Raw genomic sequence first — 23,078 nt, forward strand, 5'->3', positions numbered from 1 at the left:
GCATGGTGATTTTAGTTAATAACTGTATTACATATTTGAAAGCTGCTAAGAGAGTAGATCTTAAAAGTTCTCACTGCAGACAAAGGATAGCAATTATCTGATACGAAGGTTTGTTAATTAACACTATGGTAGTAATTATCTTGCAATATACATCAAGTCAACACATTGTATACATTTAACTTACAAAACGTCATATCAATTATGTATTAATAAAGTTGGAAAAATGTATCTGACATACATAACAGAACCCAGAGTCCACAAAATGAAATAATAACAATATCCAGGATACAATTTAAAATTTTACAACATGTAAGCAACAAACAACTAGAGGGATTTGGTTAATTATCATGTGAAAAGACACAGATGCAAACCCTAAAATGCTCCAGATGTTGAAATAAAGACAAAAAAATAAGGTAGATGTACTAAGTTTACTTCATGTGGTAAAAGGAAAAAAGAACAAAAAACCAAAAAACCTTGAAATTAACAGGAAAAATAAGCTTTCTCAGAAGAGAAACTATAAAACTGAAATAAAAGAAATATCAGAGGTTGAAATTACAGTATCTGACAGAAAAATGCTAGATGGGCTCCAGAGCAAAGTGGACATGATAGAGGAAAGAAGCTTGAATAGCAATTGCCACATCTAAATAACAGAAAGTAAAAAACAAAATGTGGGTAAAATAAATAGGTACAGGGATTTGTGGAGCAATTTCTATTAAGTCTAATAAGCATAACATTTAGTACAACTAAAAAAGAAAGAAATGGTCCATAATAAATCAAGTAAAAGCAGGGAAGTCATTAAGAATTATTTGGACTACATCCAAAGATTCAGATGGAACACACAATGCCACACCACACTGTTGAATGTGTATCAAAACAAGTAGTTATATTTAACTTGTAGTTTATAGAAAATTCAGTTAACAAGTGAACATGCTTAATGGCATTATAGGAATGCATACAGCAAATTGCAGAATGTGGGAAGCTCAATAGGATTACCTGCCTACTTACCTGAATAAGTAAATTGCAAGGAAAAAAACAAAAACAAAAACAGGAATTGGAGAGAGGATCCTATGTATCAATCAGATGCAAAATGTGGATTCTGATTCAAAGCCTTTTGTAATAGTATAACAGAAAAAATTTGAACACTGACTAGTTAATTTTTTTAAAGAGTTTTTTTTTTAAATAAAAAGTACACTAATTGTATTATGACCATGTTTTAAAACAAAAGTCTGGATGAAGTAACAATATATGGAAATTTTTTTTTCCAGAATAACATGAGAGAAAAGAAGCATTTAGACAAAATAAGAGTAGGTCATGTGGGGAGAAGAATTCAAGTGCATTCTCTTGCTTGTGTATGTCTAGTTGTCCTAACAAAATCTGTTGAAACACTACTTTTCTTATTTAGTTATTTTGGCACCCTTATTAAAAATCAGTTGAACATAAGTGTAAGGTTTTATTTATGGACCCTTGATAACAACCAATTGACTAATATTTCTATCCTTATGCTAGTATCTCTCCATTGTCCTTACAGTTGTTTATTTAGTGACATTCCTGAACTAATTCTGTACTTTATTTGTTTGTTAAACCACTGATGTTAGTGCTCCTTTATCTTAGTGGTCAGCTAAAGATTGTACAAGTAACTCCTTAAATACTTTGATCTGATGAGTATCTGAGTCTTTACCAAGGGACTTTGTGTGCAAGTTAATATCCAGCCAGGCAGTTGACAACTCTATCTTCCCCTTCACTTCCTGCTTATGCAGAAGCTGTGTCAGACCAAGGGAGAGTCTAGGGTTGTTCCAGAATTTTTCTGAGTATGTAGACCTGCTAACGCATAACTTCTAGATTTTTACAAATCTGTTAGAATTTTTCAGAGCCCATATGGGAATCTTATTTCCTAGCTTTTCCTTTTCATTTTTTTGGTAGCTTTGTGTTAGCCCCAACTGTTACCACCACAAGTAGCTGCAGTGTTAAACAATTTTCACTGATTGTTTTGATAGATGACCTTGGGGAAATGCTGTTTGCAGTGAACTATGAGTATGTCAAGTTAAAACTTGGGTATGTTAGGGGTGCCTGTGTGGCTCAGTGGGTTAAGCCTCTATCTTTGGCTCAGGTTATGCTCTCAGTGTCCTGGGATCAAGCCCCACATCAGGCTCTCCACTAAGTGAGGAGCCTACTTCCCTCTCTCTCTGCCTGCCTCTCTGCCTACTTGTGATCTCTCTATCAGATAAATAAATAAAATCTTAAACAAAACAAAACAAAACAAAACAAAAACCCCAAAACTTTGGTATGTTAAAAAGTTAAAACTCTGGGTATGTCAAGCTAAAAACAAAACCTGTAAGTGGAGTTTTCCAGGAAACTGCCAGATTTTTAAAATAATGATAATTCTAAACGAATGGGGCTTTTGGTGGAATTCCACATCATCCTATCTAGTGGCTAGTAGGCTGATGTTTTTCCAAGGCTACTGTGACTGTGAGTCAGTCAGTTTCCAAGATTACCACAAAACTGGGGAGAATGAAATGAAAATATAGTAAATTTAAATCCCACAAAACTCTCTGTCAATACTCATATCCAGTCATTTCCCCCAGATATGGAAACTCCTGGTTAATTTCTAGAGTTCTGAAGAAGTTGCTTTTGAGATTTTTTTCCAGTTTTCTCATGACTTTTATGGATTTTCACTGACCCTAACTGCACCATTATGGATGTGTTTACTCATAAACAAAATATTTTTTAAATATGTCATGTTCATTATCCATTAATTCATCAAATTTATGAGTCAGAGGAATAAGGACTGACATATCGTAAGCATGGTACAAAACTATTTTAAGTTGTAGATTCAACACTTGTAAACAGTCTAATAGCTCTAGTGTATCTAATATGTCTAGATATTTGATTAAGTTTCTTACTTGTGTGGTTATTCCAGCATTATTAAATCAACTTCTACCTCTGTAATCTTTTAAGCCCTCTAAGAAACTTTGAGCATTAAAGCCTAAGCAGTTTCCTTTTCTCTGAGATTCTTCAGAAGTTATAACAAAAAATAAACCATCTATCACAGTGTATACGTCTGTGTAAGGTTGCTGAGTGTGTATTTCCTCTGCATTTGGTGATCAAGACCCACAGAGAAAAATAAAGTACTTATGACCTAAATGGAAACTGTTACTTCCCCAGGCTTTTCTGAGACAAAAGTTGTGCTTCAGTGGAAGAGAGGCCTGAGATAATATACAGCAGTATCCCCAGTGTAATCCCATATGGCATTTATATAAGGAATGGACAATATGATGTCAAACCAGATGACTCAAAGAAGACCAAAATGGCTTTCCAACAACACCAGCAGCAAATTACAATGCAAGAGTTGGTTTCCTCTATCCATAGTTCCTAGAGGGGTTAGATCCAAGAAAAAAAGAGAAAAACATATAACCACAGTAGTAGCATTTGGTGAGGTGGAATGGAGAGAAACTTAAAAATCAAAATAACATTGAGCTTTTTTGCTGTATATACTGTGAAAATAAAAATCATATTAGAAACCATCCAGAGCATATCAACATCAATATGAATTTGCAGGCCTTCCATCGCCTCAGGGTGGAACTCAGGCTCTTTGAAAAGAAAGAAAAAGAAAAAAGAAGAAGAAGAAGAAGAAGAAGAAGAAGAAGAAGAAGAAGAAGAAGAAGAAGCAGAAGCAGCAGCAGCAGCTTTGGATCAAAAAACAGTGGGGAAACAGAAAGGAGATGGCTGTACTCTTTGCCAACATGACCTGGGGGTAATGCTGGACTTGCTCACAACTGTTTCTATATCCTTTTTCAGCAGAGTCAGTCTTTTATTGAAATCCAAAATTTCTTGTGAATAAAAAATATTTTTAGTGTTTGAACAGGTGTATTTTGTTCAAAAGTTCAAGACCAAAAATATGAATTAAACCTTGAAGGAGGAGGGAGAAGAAAAGATGGCAGAGAAGTAGGAGGATCTGTTTCAACCAGTCCCCTAAAGTGAGCTGATTACCTACCAAAGAATTCTGATCACCCATGAAATCAACCTGAGATTAGAATTATACACTTCTGGAGCTCTATGGGAGCAGAAGATGCCAGTGGACAGTAAAGTGGAGAGGGAACATTGGACTGATATCAGAAGATCAACAAAAGGGGTGGGGAGCCACCAGAAGTGAGCCATTGGAAAGTAATACCCAAATATGAGAGTGCACTGTGATTGGGGACCAGCATTCATTTGGAGTCTGGTTGAAAGCACTCAAAAAGAGAAAGAGATCTTAAGGGGAAATAGATGGAATTGGATGGTTAGGGACAGGGACTTAAGCCCACAGACCCAAGATAGCACTTGTGGTGTGGAACCAGAGAGTGCAGTGAAGTAGCCAGGTCTTGGTCCCTGAGCCGCCTGTGTATCTGAGAGCATCTGGGTGGCAGTGGCCAGGAGGGAGTCTGGTGTGGGTGCCAGCTGGAGTTCTCTAGAACCACAGCCTTTTCTACTCTGCATGTGCACTGCGCGACCAGGGTTTGAGTCATGCTCCACACCCTCCCTTGAGAGAGGTCTGTGTAGGCACTAACTGGTTCTCTCTAGGACCTGGAGATTCTGAACACTCCCAGCCTGGACCAGCATGAAAATTTCAGTGTATTATCTCTAATCAAGACCTTTCTGGCAGTTTGGACCTGCCAGACAGCCGTGGCTAGTAATTCTCGTGGTTTTGGGTACAAGTGGGAGTTCCTGTCACCCCAGAGACCATGACTGGGGATGTGCTCTGCTAGTGGCAGAGGGGGCATTTATGTGCTCTGGAGCACCTACAGGGGAACAGACTGAGGCTTCTCTGTAATGGAGGTCTGAGTGTCGTTTGCTTTCCTCTAAACCTCCAAAGAACTGCCAAAATCCACCAAGGGGAGAAAAAACAAACAAACAAACAAACAAAACCTCCAGAGAACAAAAGCCTGAAAAACCAGTTTCCTTGGAGCCTAGCCCCTTGATAGGGGTATGAGGACTCAACTCTAGCAAAACTCCCTGAAAAACCATGCAGCAGGCCCCTCCTCCATAAATACAGGCAAAAAACCAAACCAAAACAAAACAAGAACAGAAAGAACAACAAGAGGACAGCCACTACTACTTCATAGATACAACTTTTATTTTTAATTTGTTCCCACTATTCTGGTTCTCTTCATTTTTTTTAATATAATTTTTTAACCTATTTACCATCACAATGAGATGTTCAGTACTTCAAATTCCATAATAACCTTTTAACCTGAACTTTTTGATACATATACCTGTGTTTTTCTTTTGCTTTTCTATTTTTTATTTTATTTTAATATTCATATAGAGATAAGCTTCCAGATAATCACTTTTCCTCAATCAATGCTACCCCTTTATGTAAACCACTTTTAATACCCCTTTATCTTAGGAAAGTTGAGTCCTTTAACAAATATATCAAGATACATCCAGGAAGAATCAAAATAACCTTCCTCGCCCACACTGAGAATTTATAACCACCCTCCCATATTTTTCTTCTGTCAGGGTTTCTGTGCATTTGTTTTTGTTCTGGTAGCATATAAATCTTATATTTGGGGTTCACTTTGGCTGGGTTCTTTTCTTAATTTCTTTATTTATTCTTGCCATCTACTTTTGTCGGTCTTTTGTTTGTCTGTTTTTGTTTGTACACATTTTAAATCTTACCTTTGGGGCCCATTTGGACTGGGCCTTCTCTTTTCTTCTTTATTTCCTTTTTTTTTTTCCCTCTCTCTCTCTTTCTTTGTCTTTTTTCTTTCTTTTTGGTGAGGACTGTTGATGGCTTAGAAGTGTTCCAGAGTGCACCTTGCCTGCACCATGGTTGATACATTCAGCTACACATCCATTCAGCCATCTTTCACCAAAATGACTAGGAGGAGAAATGCCTAACAGAGGAAAAAATGAGAGACTAGGCACTTTCCATCAGAGCTTTTGGATATGGACATAGTATGTTGGAAAGGGAATTCAGGCTAAGAATTATCCAGGCAATAGCCAGGTTGAAGAAAGCCTTTGATGACAAAATGGAATTGATTAGGGCAAAAGTGAAATTTGCCAGGAATCATGTTCACGATGTTCTCAATGAGTTCCAATCTAATCTAAATTCTCTAACAGCTAGGGTAACTGAAGCAGAAGATAGAATTAGTGATCTGGAGGACAAAGTGATCTGGAGAAAATGGGTCAGGAGGAAGCCTGGAACAAACAGCTTAGAAGCCATGAAAACAGAATTAGAGAAAAAAAATGACACCATGAAATGACCAACGTCAGAATTATTGGAACCCCTGAAGGGGAGGAGAAAGAAAGAAGACTAGAGGATATAGTTGGACAAATTCTCCATGAAAATTTTCCCAATCTGGTGAAAGGAACCAGCATTCGTGGACTAGAGGCAGAAAGGCCTTTCCCCAAGATCATAGAATCTAGAAAGCCCTCGAGACACCTGAATCATGATTGGAGACAGGAGCTCTTGAAAGCAGCTAGGGGCAAGAGATTCCTTACATACAGAGGAGAGCCCATCAGAATAACATCATACCTGTCCACAGAAAGCAGGCAAGCCAGAAAAGGTTGGAAAGATGTATTCAGGGCACTAAATGAAAAGAACATGCAGCCAAGAATACTTTATCTAGCAAGACTGACATTCAAAATGGATGGAGAGATAAAGAGCTTCCGAGACCAGCCGGGTTGAAAAGACTGTAACACCAAGCTGGGACTGCAAGAAATATTAAGGGGAGGGGTCTATAAAAGAGGAAAAAAAGCCAAGATATCATTGAATAGAATTATATGAAGACAATCTATAGAAACAAAGACTTCACAGGTAACACGACGTCAATAAAAACATATCTTTCAATAATCACTCTCAGAGTGAATGGCTTAAATATGCCCATAAAATGGCACAGGATTGCAGATTGGATAAAACGACAGGACCCATCCAAAGCTATCTACAAGAGACCCATTTTGAACCTAAGGATACATTCAGACTGAAAGTGAATGAAAGGAGAAGTCTCTTTCATGCCAATGGACCTCAAAAGAAGGCGGGGTGACAATTCTCATATTACATAAATTAGATTTTAAACTAAAGACTGTAGTCAGAGATACAGAAGGACACCATATCATTCTTAAAGGAACTATCCAACAAGAAGATCTAACAGTTTTAAATATTTATGCCCCCAAAATGGGAGCAGCCAATTACATAAGAAAACTGTGAATCAAGATAGAGTCATATTGATATGAATACATTAATATTAGGAGATCTTAACAAACCACTCTCAGTAATAGATCATCCAAGCAGAAAATCAATAAAGAAACAAGAGCATTGAATGACACATTGGACCAGGTGGACCTCATAGATATATACAGAACATTCCACCCTAAAACAACAGTATACTCATTTTTCTTGAGTGTGCATGGAACCTTCTTCAGAATAGACCACATACTGGATCACAAATCAGGGCTCAACTGATACCAAAAGACTGAGGTTATTCCTTGCATATTCTCAGACCTCAATGATTTGAAACTGGAACTCAACTGCAAGGAAACATTTGGAAGGCATTCAAACACCTGGAAGCTAAAGAACACCTTGCTTAAGAGTGTTTGGATCAACCAGGAGATCAAAAAAGAACTTAAAAAATTCATGGAAACCAACGAGAATGAAGACACTTTGGTGCAAAACCTATGGGATATAGCAAAGGCAGTCCTAAGGGGGAAATACATAGCCATCTAAGCCTCCCTCGAAAATTTTGAAAAATCCAGAATAAGCCAGGTGTCTCTACACATTAAAGAACTGGAGAATCAACAACAGATTAAGTGAACTGCCCACACAAGAAGGGAAGTAATAAAGATTAGAGCAGAGCTCAATGAGATAGAAACTAGAGATACAGTACAATGCATCAGTGAAACTAGAAGCTGGTTTTTTGAAAGAATCAATAAGATTGATAAATCTGGGCGCCTCGGTGTCTCAGTTGGTTAAGCAACTGCCTTCGGCTCAGGTCATGATCCTGGAGTACTGGTATCAAGTCCCACATGGGGCTCCCTGCTCGGGAATCTGCTTCTCCCGCTGATCTCTCTCCTCTCATTCTCTCTCTCTCTTTCTCTCTCTCTCTCTCTCTCATATAATTAAATAAAATCATTTAAAAAAAGGATCAATAAATCTTTGGCCAAACAAGTCCAAAAGAGAAGACAGAAGGCCCAAATAAATAAAATTCTGAATGAAGAGGGAGAGAGCACAACTAACACCAAGGAAATAGAAACAATTATCAGAAATTATTATCAACAGTTACATTCTGGGGCCCCTGGGTGGCTCAGTGGGTTAAAGCCTCTGCCTTTGGCTTAGTTGATGGTCCCAGGGTCCTGGGATCGGTCCCGCATTGGGCCCTCTGCTCCACAGGGAGCCTCCTTCCTCCTCTCTCTCTGCCTGCCTCTCTGCCTACTTTTGATCTCTGCCTCTGAATTAAATAAATAAAATCTTTAAAAACAAAGCAAAACAACAACAAAACCAGTTATATGCCAATAAGTTATGCAACCTAGATAAAATAAATGTATTCCTGGAAAACTATAAACTTCCAAAACTGAACCAGGAAGAAATTGACAACCCGAATAGACCGATATCTAGTAACGAGATTGAAGGAGTGATCAAAAACCTCCCCCCACCCCAAAAACCAGAGCCCAAGACCTGACAGAATCTCTAGGGAATTATACCAAACTTTCAAAGAAGAAAGAATACCTATTGTCCTGAAGCTGTTTTAAAATTGGAGCAGAAGGAAAACTTCCAGACTCTTTCTATGAAGCCAGCATTACCCTGATCCCCAAGCCAGGTAAGGACCCCACCAAAAAGTAGAATTTCAGACCAATATTCTTGATGAATATGGATGCTAAGATTCTCAACAAGATCCTAGCTAATAGGATCCAACAGCACATTAAAAAGTTTATCCACCATGACCAGGTGGGATTCATTCCTGGGTTGCAAGCATTGTTCAACATTCACAAATCAGTCAATGTGAGTGAACAAATCAATAAGCGAAGAGAGAAGAACCACATGGTCCTCTCAATTGATGCAGAAAAAAGCATTTCACAAAATCCAGCTTCTGTTTCTGATTAAAACACTTCAAAGGATAGGGATAGAGGGAACATTCCACAAATTAATAAAATCTATCTATTAAAAACCCACAGCAAATATCATCCTCAATGGGAAAAGGCTGACAGGCTTCCAAGTGAGATCAGGAACACGACAAGGATGCCCACTCTCACCACTCTTGTTCACCATGGTATTAGAAGTCCTAGCAACAGCAATCAGACAAAAAAGAGAAATAAAATGTATTCAAATTGGCAATGAAGAAGTGAAACTCTCCCTCTTTGCAGATGACATGATAATTTATATGGAAAACCCAAGGACTCCACCCCCAAACTACTAGAACTCACACAGCAATTCAGTAATGTAGAAGAATACAAAATCAATGTACAGAAATAAATAGTTTTCTTATACACTAACAATAAAAACAAAGAAAGGGATGTTAGAGAATTGATTCCATTTACTATAGCACCATGAACCATCCGATACCTGGAAATAAACCTAACCAAAGAGGTAAAGGATCTGTACTCAAGGAACTACAGAACACTCATGAATGAAATAGAAGAAGACACAAAAAGGTGGAAGAACATTCCATTTTCATGGATCAGAAGGATAAATATTGTTAAAATGTCTATAGATTTCTAGATAAATCTATAGTTTCAAAAATTTTCGAAGAGCTGGAGCAAATAATCCTTAAATTTGTATGGAATCAGAAGACACTCTGAATTGCTAAGAAATGTTGAAAAAGAAAAAAAAAACTGTGGGCATCATGTTGCCTGATTTCAAGCTTTACTACAAACCTATAATCACCAAGACAACATGGGACTGACATAAAAAGAGAAACATAGAACAGTGGACCATGGTAGAAAACCCATATATGGACTATCAACTCTATGGTCAAATAATCTCTGACAAAGCAGGAAAAAATACACAGTGGGAAAAGTCTCTTCAATAAATGGTGCTGGGAAAATTGGACAGCTGTATGTAGAAGAATGAAACTCAACCATTCTCTTACACCATACACAAAGATAAACTCGAAATGGATAAAATACCTCAACATGAGGCAGGAATCTATCAGAATCATCGAGGAGAACATAGGCAGTAACCTCTTTGACATTGGCCACAGCAACTTCTTTCAAGATATGTCTCCAAAGGCATAGGAAACTAAGTTGAAAATGAATTTTTGGGACTTCATTAAGATCAAAAGCTTCTGCACAGCAAAGGAAACAGTCAACAAAACAAAGAGGCAACCCACGGAATGGGAGAAGATATTCACAAATGACAGTATAGACAAAAGGCTGATATCCAGGACCTATAATGAAATTCTCAAATTCAACACACAAAAAACAGATAATCATGTCAAAAACTGGACAGAAGACATGAACAGACACTTCTCCAATGAAGACATGCAAATGGCTAACAGACACATGAAAAAATGTTCATCATCACTAGCCATCAGGGAGATTCAAATCAAAACAACATTAAGATACCACCTTACACCAGTTAGAATGGACAACATTAACAAGACAGGAAACACAAGTATTGAAGAGGATGTGGAGAAAGGGGAACCCTCTTACAATGTTGGTGGGAATGCAAGTTGGTGCAGCCACTTTGGAAAACAGTGTGAGATTCCTCAAGAAATTGAAAATAGAGCTTCCCTATGACCCTGAAATTGCATTACTGGGTATTTACCCCAAAGATACAGATGTAGTGAAAAGAAGGGCCATCTCTACACCGATGTTCATAGCAGCAATGGCCACGGTCACCAAACTGTGGAATGAACCAAGATGCCCTTCAATAGACAAATGGATAAAGAATATGTGATCTGTATACATTTTGTTGTATTACACCTCCATCAGAAAGGATGAATATCCAACTTTTGTATGAGCCTGATGGGACTGGAAGAGGTTATGCTGAGTGAAATAAATCAAGCAGAGAGAGTCAATTATCATATGGTTTCACTTGTGGAGCATAAGAAATAACATGGAGCACATGGGGAGAAGGAGAGGAGAAGGGAGTTGGAAATTGGAGGGGGAGATGAACCATGAGAGACTGTGGACTCTGAAAAACAATCTGAGGGTTTTGAAGGGGCAGTGGGTGGGAGGTTGGGGGAGTCTGGTGGTGGGTATTATGGAGGGCACATATTGCATGGAACGCTGGGTATGGTACATAAACAATGAATTTTGGTACACTTAAAAGAAATTAACAAATAAATATAAATTTTAAAAAGTACCAAATAAAACAATAAGGTATGAAGACAATGTCTTATCATATGCATAATATAAGTAATAAAATAAAAAAATATTTTTAAAATAAAAATTTGAGAGTTGCAATATATAATAATCTAAATAAGAAATGCCCTAGAGGATCCCAAGAGTAGACAGTGATCTGGCGTTAAGAAAGAAACAAAACAAATGATCAAAGGGAAATGAAAAAAAGTAGAGAGAGAGAGAGAGAGAGGCAAACCAAGAAAAAGGCTCAACTATGGAGAACAAACTGATAGTTATCAGAGGTTAGGTGGGTGGGGGGATGGTTAAACAGGTCTTGGGGATTAAGGAGTGCACTTGTGGTGAGTAATGCCAACTGGGTGTTGCACAACAACTGGATATTGTATGGAAGTGCTGAATCACTATATTGTACCTCTGAGATTAATATTTCACTGTATGTTAACTAACTGGAATTTGAATAAAAACTTAAGATGATAGATAGTTAATAGATTATAGATGGGATAGATAGATAATAGGTAGATAGATGATGGATAGATGATGATAGGTGGATGTTAGATAATAGATGATAGATAAGTAGATAGATGGTAGATAAATAATAGGTAGATAGATGATAGATAGATATTCAAAAAAAAGAAAGAAAACTGGAGCGATACATATAAAAGTATTAATTTAGACCACTTTCTAACACCTTACACAAAAATAAACTCAAAATGGACTGAAGACCTAAATGTGAGAGCTGAAACTAAAAATCCTAGATGAGAACATAGGCAATAATTTCTCTGATATTTGTTATAGCAACAGTTTTTAGATATGTCATCTGAGGAAAGGGAAACAAAAGCAACAATAAACTATTGAGATTACATCAAAATAAAAAAGGTTTTTCACTGTGAAGGAAATCATGAGCAAAATGATAAGGCCACCTACTGAATGGAAGAAGATATTTGCAAATGATATATTTGATAAGGAATTAATATCCAAAATATATAAAGAAAATATGCAACCCAACACCAGAAATAATAATAATAATCTGATTAAAAATGGGCAGAGTATTTGAATAGACATTAAAAAAAAACATGCAGACGTCCAACATATACATGAATTATCAGAAAAACATTATCAAAACCACAATGAAATATCATACCATACCTGTTAGAATGACTAAAATCAAAACAAGAAATAACAATTGTTGACAAGGATGTGGAGGAAAAAGAACACTTGTACACTGCTGGTGGGGAATGTAAATTGGTACAACCACTGTGGAAAACAGTATGAAGATTTCTCAAAAAATGAGAAACAGAAATACTGTATGATCCACTAATTCCAGTACTGGGTATTTACAAACCAAAGAAAACAAAGCACTAATTTGAAAAGATATATACATCCCTATCCTTTATTGAAGAATTATTTACAATAGCCAATATATGGAGGCAACCTTAGTACCCATCAACAGACAAGTGAATAAGAAATACGTGGTAAACACACACACAAACACACACACACGAATACTATGCAGCCATAAAAAGGGATGTGTTTTTGCCACTTGGGACAGCATAGATGGACCTACAGGATTATTATGTTAAGTGAAAGTCAGACAGGAGCACCTGGATGGCTCAGTCAGTGAAGCATCTGTCTTCAGCTTAAGTCATGATCCCAGTGCCCTGGATTCAAGCCTGTATCAGGCTCCCTGCTCAGTGGAGAGCCCAATTCTCCCTCTGCCTCTACTGCTCCCCCTGCTTATAACTCTCTCTTTCTCTCTCTGCCTCTCTCATCAAATATATAAATATATAAAATCTTAAAAATAATAAGTCAGACAAAGAAAGAGAAATACCTATTATTTCACTTACATGTGGAACCTAAAAAAATGAATGAACAGCAAAAAAGTGAAATCAGATCTATAAATATAGAGAACAAACTCATGGTTGCCAGAGGGGAAGAAAGTGGAGTATGGGAAAAATGGGTGACGGGGAGTGAGAAACACAGGTTTCCAGTTATGAAATGAATAAATCATTGTGATGAAAGGAGGGCACATTGTAGGGAATATAATCAATGATTTTGTAATAGTATGATGTGGTGACAGGTGGTGGCTGAACTTGTGGTGAGCATAGACTAATGTATAAACCTTGCAAATCACTATGTTTTACCCCTAAAACTAACATAATAATCTGTATCAGCTATACTCAAACACTTTTAGTGTTTGACACTTTTATATATAACACTTTTATAAGAATCATCAAACTTCAACATATATCAATAGAGACTTTGTAATTGGAATAATAGGGAAAGGGGGATAAAAGAAAAATGAACAGAGCCTGAAAGAAACATGGGGTATGATTAATGCACTGATACAATGGAAATACCAGAAAAAATTGGATACAGAAGAAAGGAAAAAAAATCAAAGAAATAATGTCAAAAATTTTCAACCAATTTGAAGTAAGATAAACTAAAGAAATTCACACCCAGAGGCATCATAGTAAAAATATTGAAAGATGAAACAAAGAGAAAATCTTGATGGTAGAAAGAAAAACTTTAACTGCCATGCCCAAGAGAAACCTAGTAGTATTACAGTTGACTTTTCATCAGGAACAGTGGAGGACAGAAGGTAATGGGATGACATATTTAAAGTGCAAGGGTAAAACCTGTCAGCTAAAAATCTTATATCCATTAAAATTATTTGTGAAGAGAAGGCAAAATAAATATATTCCCCCAAAGAAACAAAAACTGAGATAAGTCATTGTTAGCAGATGTGCCTTACAGAAATAATAAATATTGTTCAGAATAGAAATAAATAACCTGGAGATTAATTTTAACTCATTAAAAAAACAGCAAAGGTAAATATAAAAGAGTATAATTGGTTGTTTCCTTTCCTTTATTTTCTTGATTTAAGGAGCAATGATTATTGTTTCTATAAAGTACAGAAATGTCATATATTTGACAATAATAGTATTGATACAAACAACCAAAAATAACTCAAGAAGAAGGAGAAAATTTGATTGAACTTAAACATGGAAAGACATTGATTAGCAATTTTCTTTCTTTCTTTTTTTTTTTTTTTTTTTTTTAGTTCTAACAAAGAATTTCAGGCATAGATGGATTTACTAGTGTCTTCTACCAATTAAAGAAAAATTACTGAAATTCTTCACAACATGTTCCAAATTATGAAGAGGATGGAACACTTCCCACTTAATTCTATGAAGTCAATTTAATGCCAACATCAAAACCAGAGAAATGTGTAACTACAGCCCAATACTCTTATGAATATAGACACAAATATTCTCAACATAATTCTAGCAAAGCAGTTCCAGCAATATATAGCAACATATAGCAATTCCAGGAACATACACTATTAGAAAATGGGACTTACCCCATGAATGCAGAGTTTCTTTACCATATAAAATTCAATTAAAGTAATACCCTGTGTCAATGAAATAAAGGGCAAAATTATTATCTCAATTATTATCTCAATAGCTACAGGAAAAGAAGTGCCCTGAAAAAATGAATTCAACAAACTAGGTATAGAAATGAACTTTCACTACCTTATAAGAAGGATCAGATAAATCTGATATAAGAACTATCATCAGATTTAATGGTGAAATGCTGGATGCTTTTTAATATCAATAAATAGATAAGGATGTCCACTTTTTCCACTTTTATTCCACATTTTAGTGGAATATCTAGACAGAGAAACTATGCAAGAAAAATAAATAAGATGCATCCATATTGAAAAGAAAGAAGTAAAACTATATCTGTATGTGACAAAATATTATATATGGAAAGTACTAAGCAACCCAGATAAAACTATTAAAAATACTGAATGAGTTCAGCAAAATTTCTTATATATACAAAATCCCAAATAATGCACTAGACCAGTATTAGAAATAATTTCAGGAAGGAAATAATAAACAAGTTCAGCAAGTCCATCAATTATGTCAAAATTGAATATACTTTTACAAATTAAAAATGAAAAATCTAAAACTGAAGTTAAGAAAAAAACTCCATTTATGATGCTATCAAAAAGAATAAAATATTTAGCAATAAACTTACCAAAATAAGTATAAAGCTTGCATACTAAAAGTATAAAATATTATTGTAAGGAATTATAGAACAAATTAAATGAAAACCTATCTAATATTTATGAATTATATGATTTGAAATTGTTTAGATAGCAACCCTCCCCAGTTGATCTATAGATTAAAAACAAAATTCCAACTGGCTTTTTTTTTTTTCTTCAGAAATTGACTCAATCATTCTAAAATGCACATGAAAAGTCTAGGACACCCAGTAGTCAAAACAATCTCCCAAAACATGTACCAAAATTGTCCACTGATGGATGAATGAATAAAAAAGATATAGCATATATATACAATAGGATATTACTAAACCATAAAAAATAATAAGATCTTGCCAATAGCAACATGAATGGGCCTAGAGGATATTATGTGACTAATATATAATAATATATAACATAATATATATTATATATACTAATAATATAATATAATAATATAATATGTCAGAGAAAGACAAATACCATACGATTTCACTCATATTGCTATCTAAAAAACAAACAAATGAAGAAAGAAATAACCAAACAAAACAAAACACAGCTTGTTAAATACAGAGAACAAACTGGTGACTGTCAGAGAGGAGGTGGATGGGAGGATGGGTGAAATAGATAAAGGGGATTAAAAGATAAATAATTCCTGTTATAAAATAAGTAAGTCACAGAGACGAAAAGTATAGCATAGGGGTAGTCAATAATATTCTAATAATGCTGTAGGGTGACAGATGTGGACTACACTTACCTGATGAGCACTAAGTAATGGATAGAATTGTTGAATTTATATATTATATATCTGAAACTAACATAATACTGTATTTTAATTATCTTCAATAAAAAAAATAAAATTAACACATTCAGTGTCAGCCATCAGGGAAATTCAAATCAAAACCACATTGAGATACCACCTTATACCAGTTAGAATGGAAAGGAATTGACAAGGCAAGAAACAGCAACTGTTGAATAGGATATGGAGAAATAGGAACCCTCTTACACTGTCAGTGGAAATGCAAGTTAGTACAGTCACTTTGGAAAACAGTGTGGAGGTTCCCCAAAAAGTTAAAAATAGAGCTACCCTATGACCCAGGATTGCACACCTGGGTATTTACCCCAAAGATACAAATGTAGTGATCCAAAGGGGCATATGCACTACCATGTTCATAACAGCAATGTCCATAATAGCCAAACAATGGAAAAAGCTGTAATGGTCTTTAACAAATGAGTGGATAAAGAAGGTGTGGTCAGTATGTACAATGGAATATTACTCAGCCATCAGAAAGTTTGAATAGCCAACATTTGCATTGACATGGATGGAAGTGGAGGGGATTATGCTAAGTGAAGTAAGTCTAACAGAGAAAAACGATTATCATATAGTTTCACTTATATGTGGAACATAAGGAATAGCAAAGAGGATCTTAGGAGAAGGAAGGGAAAAGTAAAGGGGGGGATTGGGGGGAGAAGAACCATGAAAGACTTTGGACTCTGAGTAAGAAACTTAGGGTTTTAGAGGGGAGGGTGTTGGAGGGATGGGTGAGCCTGGTGGTGGGTATTAAGGAGGGCATATATTGGAGAGAACACTAGGAATTATACATAAACAATGAATCTTGGAACACTACATCGAAAACTAATGATGTTCTTACTGTATGGTGACTAACATAACATACTAAAATTAAAACAAATACAAGACAGGGGCAAGATGGTGGGGAAGTAGGAGGAGGCGCCTTTACAACTTGTACCCCAAAGTGAGCTGATTACCTACCAAAGATCTCCAATCACCCATGAAATCAGCCTGAGATCAGAATTATACACGTCTGGATCTGTACTGGAGCAGAAGACGCCAGTGGGCAGGTAAAGCGGAGTGGGAAAGTCGGACTGATATTGGAAGATAAACAAAAGGGGGAGGGAGCCACCAGAGGCAACCAGTTGGAAAGTAATACCCCAATACGAGCGAGAGTGCCCTGGGTCTGGGGACCAGCATTAACTTGGAGACTGGTTGAAAGCACTCCAAAAGAGCAAAGGATCACGGGGGGGAGGATTGTGGAAATCGGGACAGCTAGGGATAGGGGATTAAGTCCCCAGTCCCAGGACAGCCTCCCCTGGAGCTGAGGCAGGGAGAGTGCAGGGGAGAAACCAGCTCTTGGTCCCTAAGCCTCAGCGTGGGGTCCGTTTCCTGTGAGGGGATGGGAGCCACCCTGGGTGGCAGAACGCAAGAGCCCTGCTATAGAGCCTGAGATACTCCCCTGAGAGAGGTATAAAGGCCCAGCCTGTGCCCTTTGATATGCGCCATTGTTTCAGAGCCTGCACCAAACTCTCCCCCCAGAGAGGTGTGCGAAGGCCCAGCCTGGTGCTCTCAGACCTGCGCCCATTCTCAGAGCCTGAGACCCACATGTGAAACTCAGGCTCCCCTGAAATTGGTGCATGCAAGCCGGGTGCTCTTAGACCCAGAAAGATCAGGCACTCCCAGCCTGGGCCAGCGGGAAAATCTCAATGTGCGATTGCTGCTTGGAACCTCGCTGGCGGTCTTGAGCTGCCCAGACAGCCGCCACTGCCTTGGCTTTGGGTACAAGCAAAAGATCCTGCATCCCCAGGGACCGCAACTTGGAACCTGCTCTACCAGCGGCCAAGGGGAAACTTATTTAGGCTCTGCAGCCAAACTTCTCTCTGAGAGGGAGATCAGGGTGCGGATTGTTTTCCCCTAAAACTACAAAAACCATCAAAAGCGGTCAAAGTGAGGAAAAAAAAAAAAAGTAAGCATAAAAACCGCCAGAGAACAAAAGCCTTAAAAAAAACAAAAACAAACAAACAAACAAAAAAACCCAGTTTCGGGGCGGAGACAAGATGGCGAAGAAGTAGCAGGCTGAGACTACTTCAGCTGGCTGGAGATCAGCTAGATAGCTTATCTAAAGATTGCAAACACCTGAAAATCCATCGGCAGATCGAAGAGAAGAAGAACAGCAATTCTGGAAACAGAAAAACAACCACTTTCTGAAAGGTAGGACCGGGGGAGAAGTGAATCCAAAGCGACGGGAAGATAGACCCTGGGGGGAGGGGCCGGCTCCCAGCAAGCAGCGGAGCAACGGCGCACAAAATCAGGACTTTTAAAAGTCTGTTCCGCTGAGGGACATCGCTCCAGAGGCTAAAGCGGGGCGAAGCCCACGCGGAGTCAGCGTGGCCTCAGGTCCCGCAGGGTCACAGAAGGATCGGGGGTGTCTGAGTGTCGCAGAGCTTGCGGGTATTGGAATGGGAAAGCCGGCTACAGACACAGAGCTGACAGTAAGCTCACAGCTCGGTGTTACCTTGAACCGGTCGCAGGCTCGGTGAGCTCGGAGCGCGGCCAGAGGTCAGGCAGACCGGAGTAACTGGGCGCTGTTCTCTGAGGGCGCACTGAGGAGTGTGGCCCTGGGCTCTCAGCTCCTCCGGGCCGGAGACCAGGAGGCCGCCATTTGTATTCCCCGTCCTCCAGAGCTCTACGGACAGCGCTCAGGGAACAAAAGCTCCTGAAAGCAAACCCGAGCGGATTACTCAACTCGGGCCCTGTTAAGGGCGTTGCAATTCCTCCTGGGGCAAAGACACTTGAGAATCACTATAACAGGACCCTCCCCCAGAAGGTCAACAAGAAATCCAACCGAGACCAAGTTCACCTACCAAGGAGTGCGGTTTCAATACCAAGGAGAGCAGCCGAATTCCAGAGGAGGAGAAAGAAAGCACGGAACTCATGGCTTTTTCCCTGTGATTTTTTTTAGTCTTGCAGTTAATTTGATATTTTTCTTTTTCATTTTTTGGTTTTTTTTCTCGCCTTCTGGTAACTTTTTTTTTAACTTTTACCTTTTTCTTTTTTAACGTTTTTTTAACTAGTTTATACAATATATATATTTTTTCTTTTTTATATTTTTATTATTTGTTTTCTTTTTTTAAATTCTTTTCTTTTCTTTTTTTTATTTTTTCTTTTTTTTTCTTTCTTCCTTTGTGAACCTCTTTTATCCCCTTTCTACCCCCTCACGATTTGGGATCTCTTCTAATTTGGTTAAAGCATATTTTCCTGGAGTTGTTGCCACCTTTTTAGTATTTTACTTGCTCCTTCATATACTCTTATCTGGACAAAATGACAAGAAGGAAAAATTCAACACAAAAAAAAAGAACAAGAGGCAGTACCGAAGGCTAGGTACTAATCAATACAGACATTGGTAATATGTCAGATCTAGAGTTCAGAATGACAATTCTCAAAGTTCTAGCTGGGCTCGAAAAAGGCATGGAAGATATTTATATCTCTCGAGAGAAACCCTCTCGAGAGATATAAAAGCCCTTTCTGGAGAAATAAAAGAACTAAAATCTAACCAAGTTGAAATCAAAAAAGCTATTATGAGGTGCAATCAAAAATGGAGGCTCTCACTGCTAGGATAAATGAGGCAGAAGAAAGAATTCATGATATAGAAGACCAAATGACAGAGAATAAAGAAGCTGAGCAAAAGAGGGACAAACAGCTACTGGACCACGAGGGGAGAATTCGAGAGATAAGTGACACCATAAGACGAAACAACATTAGAATAATTGGGATTCCAGAAGAAGAAGAAAGAGAGAGGGGAGCAGAAGGTAGACTGGAGAGAATTATTGGGGAGAATTTCCCCAATATGGCAAAGGGAACGAGCATCAAAATTCAGGAGGTTCAGAGAACGCCCCCCAAAATCAATAAGTATAGGCCCACACCCCGTCACCTAATGGTAAAATTTACAAGTCTCAGTGACAAAGAGAAAATCCTGAAAGCAGCCCGGGAAAAGAAGTCTGTAACATACAATGGTAAAAATATTAGATTGGCAGCTGACTTATCCACAGAGACCTGGCAGGCCAGAAAGAGCTGGCATGATATTTTCAGAGCACTAAACGAGAAAAACATGCAGCCAAGAATACTATATCCAGCCAGGCTATCATTGAAAATAGAAGGAGAGATTAAAAACTTCCAGGAAAAACAAAAACTGAAAGAATTTGCAAACACCAAACCAGCTCTACAGGAAATATTAAAAGGGGTCCTCTAAGCAAAGAGAGAGCCTACAAGTGGTAGATCAGAAAGGAACAGAGACCATATACAGTAACAGTCACCTTACAGGCAATACAATGGCACTAAATTCATATCTCTCAATAGTTACCCTGAATGTTAATGGGCTAAATGCCCCTGTCAAAAGAGGGTATCAGAATGGATAAAAAAACAAAACCCATCTATATGTTGCTCCAAGAATCTTATTTAAGCCCGAAGACACCTCCAGATTTAAAGTGAGGGGGTGCAAAAGAATTTACCATGCTGATGGACATCAGAAGAAAGCAGGAGTGGCATTCCTTATATCAGATCATTTAGATTTTAAGCCAAAGACTATAATAAGAGATAAGGAAGGACACTATATCATACTCAAAGGGTCTGTCCAACAAGAAGATTTAACAATTTTAAATATCTATGCCCCCAACGTGGGAGCAGCCAACTATATAAACCAATTAATAACAAAATCAAAGAAACACATCAACAATAATACAACAATAGTAGGGGACTTTAACACTCCTCTCACTGAAATGGACAGATCATCCAAGCAAAAGATCAGCAAGGAAATAAAGGCCTTAAACGACACACTGGACCAGATGGACATCACAGATATATTCAGAACATTTCATCCCAAAGCAACAGAAGACACATTCTTCTCTAGTGCACATGGAACATTCTCCAGAATAGATCACATCCTTGGTCCTAAATCAGGACTCAATCGGTATCAAAAGATTGGGACCATTCCCTGCATATTTTCAGACCACAATGCTCTAAAGCTAGAACTCAACCACAAAAGGAAGTTTGAAAAGAACCCAAATACATGGAGACTAAACAGCATCCTTCTAAAGAATGAATGGGTCAACCGGGAAATTAAAGAAGAATTGAAAAAAATCATGGAAACAAATGATAATGAAAATACAACGGTTCAAAATTTGTGGGACACAACAAAGGCAGTCCTGAGAGGAAAATATATAGCGGTTCAAGCCTTTCTCAAGAAACATGAAAGGTCTCAGGTACACAACCTAACCCTACACCTAAAGGAGCTGGAGAAAGAACAAGAAAGAAACCCTAAGCCAAGCAGGAGAAGAGAAATCATAAAGATCAGAGCAGAAAACAATGAAATAGAAACCAAAAAGACAATAGAGCAAATCAACGAAAGTAGGAGCTGGTTCTTTGAAAGAATTAATAAAATTGATAAACCCCTGGCCAGACTTATCAAAAAGAAAAGAGAAAGGACCCAAATACATAAAATCATGAATGAAAGAGGAGAGATCACAACTAACACCAAAGAAATACAAACAATTATAAGAACATACTATGAGCAACTCTACACCAACAAATCTCACAATCTGGAAGAAATGGATGCATTCCTAGAAACATATAAACTACCACAACTGAACCAGGAAGAAGTAGAAAGCCTGAACAGACCCATAACCAGTAAGGAGATTGAAACAGTCATTAAAAATCTCCAAACAAACAAAAGGCCAGGGCCAGACAGCTTCCCGGGGGAATTCTACCAAACATTTAAAGAAGAACTAATTCCTATTCTCCTGAAACTGTTCCAAAAAATAGAAATGGAAGGAAAATTTCCAAACGCATTTTATGAGGCCAGCATCACCTTGATCCCAAAACCAGACAAGGATCCAATCAAAAAAGAGAGCTATAGACCAATATCCTTGATGAACGAACACAGATGCAAAAATACTCAACCAAATACTAGACAATAGGATTCAACAGTACATTAAAAGAATTATTCACCACAACCAAGTGGGATTTATTCCAGGGCTGCAAGGTTGGTTCAACATCTGCAAATCAGTCAATGTGATACAACACATCAATAAAAGAAAGAACAAGAACCATATGATACTCTCAATAGATGCTGAAAAAGCATTTGACAAAGTACAGCATCGCTTCCTGATCAAAACTCTTCAAAGTGTAGGGATAGAGGGCACATACCTCAATATCATCAAAGCCATCTATGAAAAACCCACTGCAAATATCATTCTCAATGGAGAAAAACTGAAAGCTTTTCCGCTAAGGTCAGGAACACGGCAGGGATGTCCATTATCACCACTGCTATTCAACATAGTACTAGAGGTCCTAGCCTCAGCAATCAGACAACAAAAGGAAATTAAAGGCATCCAAATCGGCAAAGAAGAAGTCAAATTACCACTCTTCGCAGATGATATGATACTATATGTGGAAAACCCAAAAGACTCCACTCCAAAACTGCTAGAACTTATACAGGAATTCAGTAAAGTGTCAGGATATAAAATCAATGCACAGAAATCCGTTGCATTTCTCTACACCAACAACAAGACAGAAGAAAGAGAAATTAAGGAGTCAATCCCATTTACAATTGCACCCCAAACCATAAGATACCTAGGAATAAACCTAACCAAAGAGGCACAGAATCTATACTTAGAAAACTATAAAGTACTCATGAAAGAAATTGAGGAAGACACAAAGAAATGGAAAAATGTTCCATGCTCCTGGATTGGAAGAATAAATATTGTGAAAATGTCTACGCTACCTAAAGCAATCTACACATTTAATGCAATTCCTATCAAAGTACCATCCATCTTTTTCAAAGAAATGGAACAAATAATTCTAAAATTTATATGGAACCAGAAAAGACCTCGAATAACCAAAGGGATATTGAAAAAGAAAGCCAACGTTGGTGGCATCACAATTCCGGACTTCAAGCTCTATTACAAAGCT

The sequence above is a fragment of the Mustela erminea genome, chromosome 8 (genome assembly GCF_009829155.1).
Source record: "Mustela erminea isolate mMusErm1 chromosome 8, mMusErm1.Pri, whole genome shotgun sequence".
NCBI lineage: Eukaryota > Metazoa > Chordata > Mammalia > Carnivora > Mustelidae > Mustela > Mustela erminea.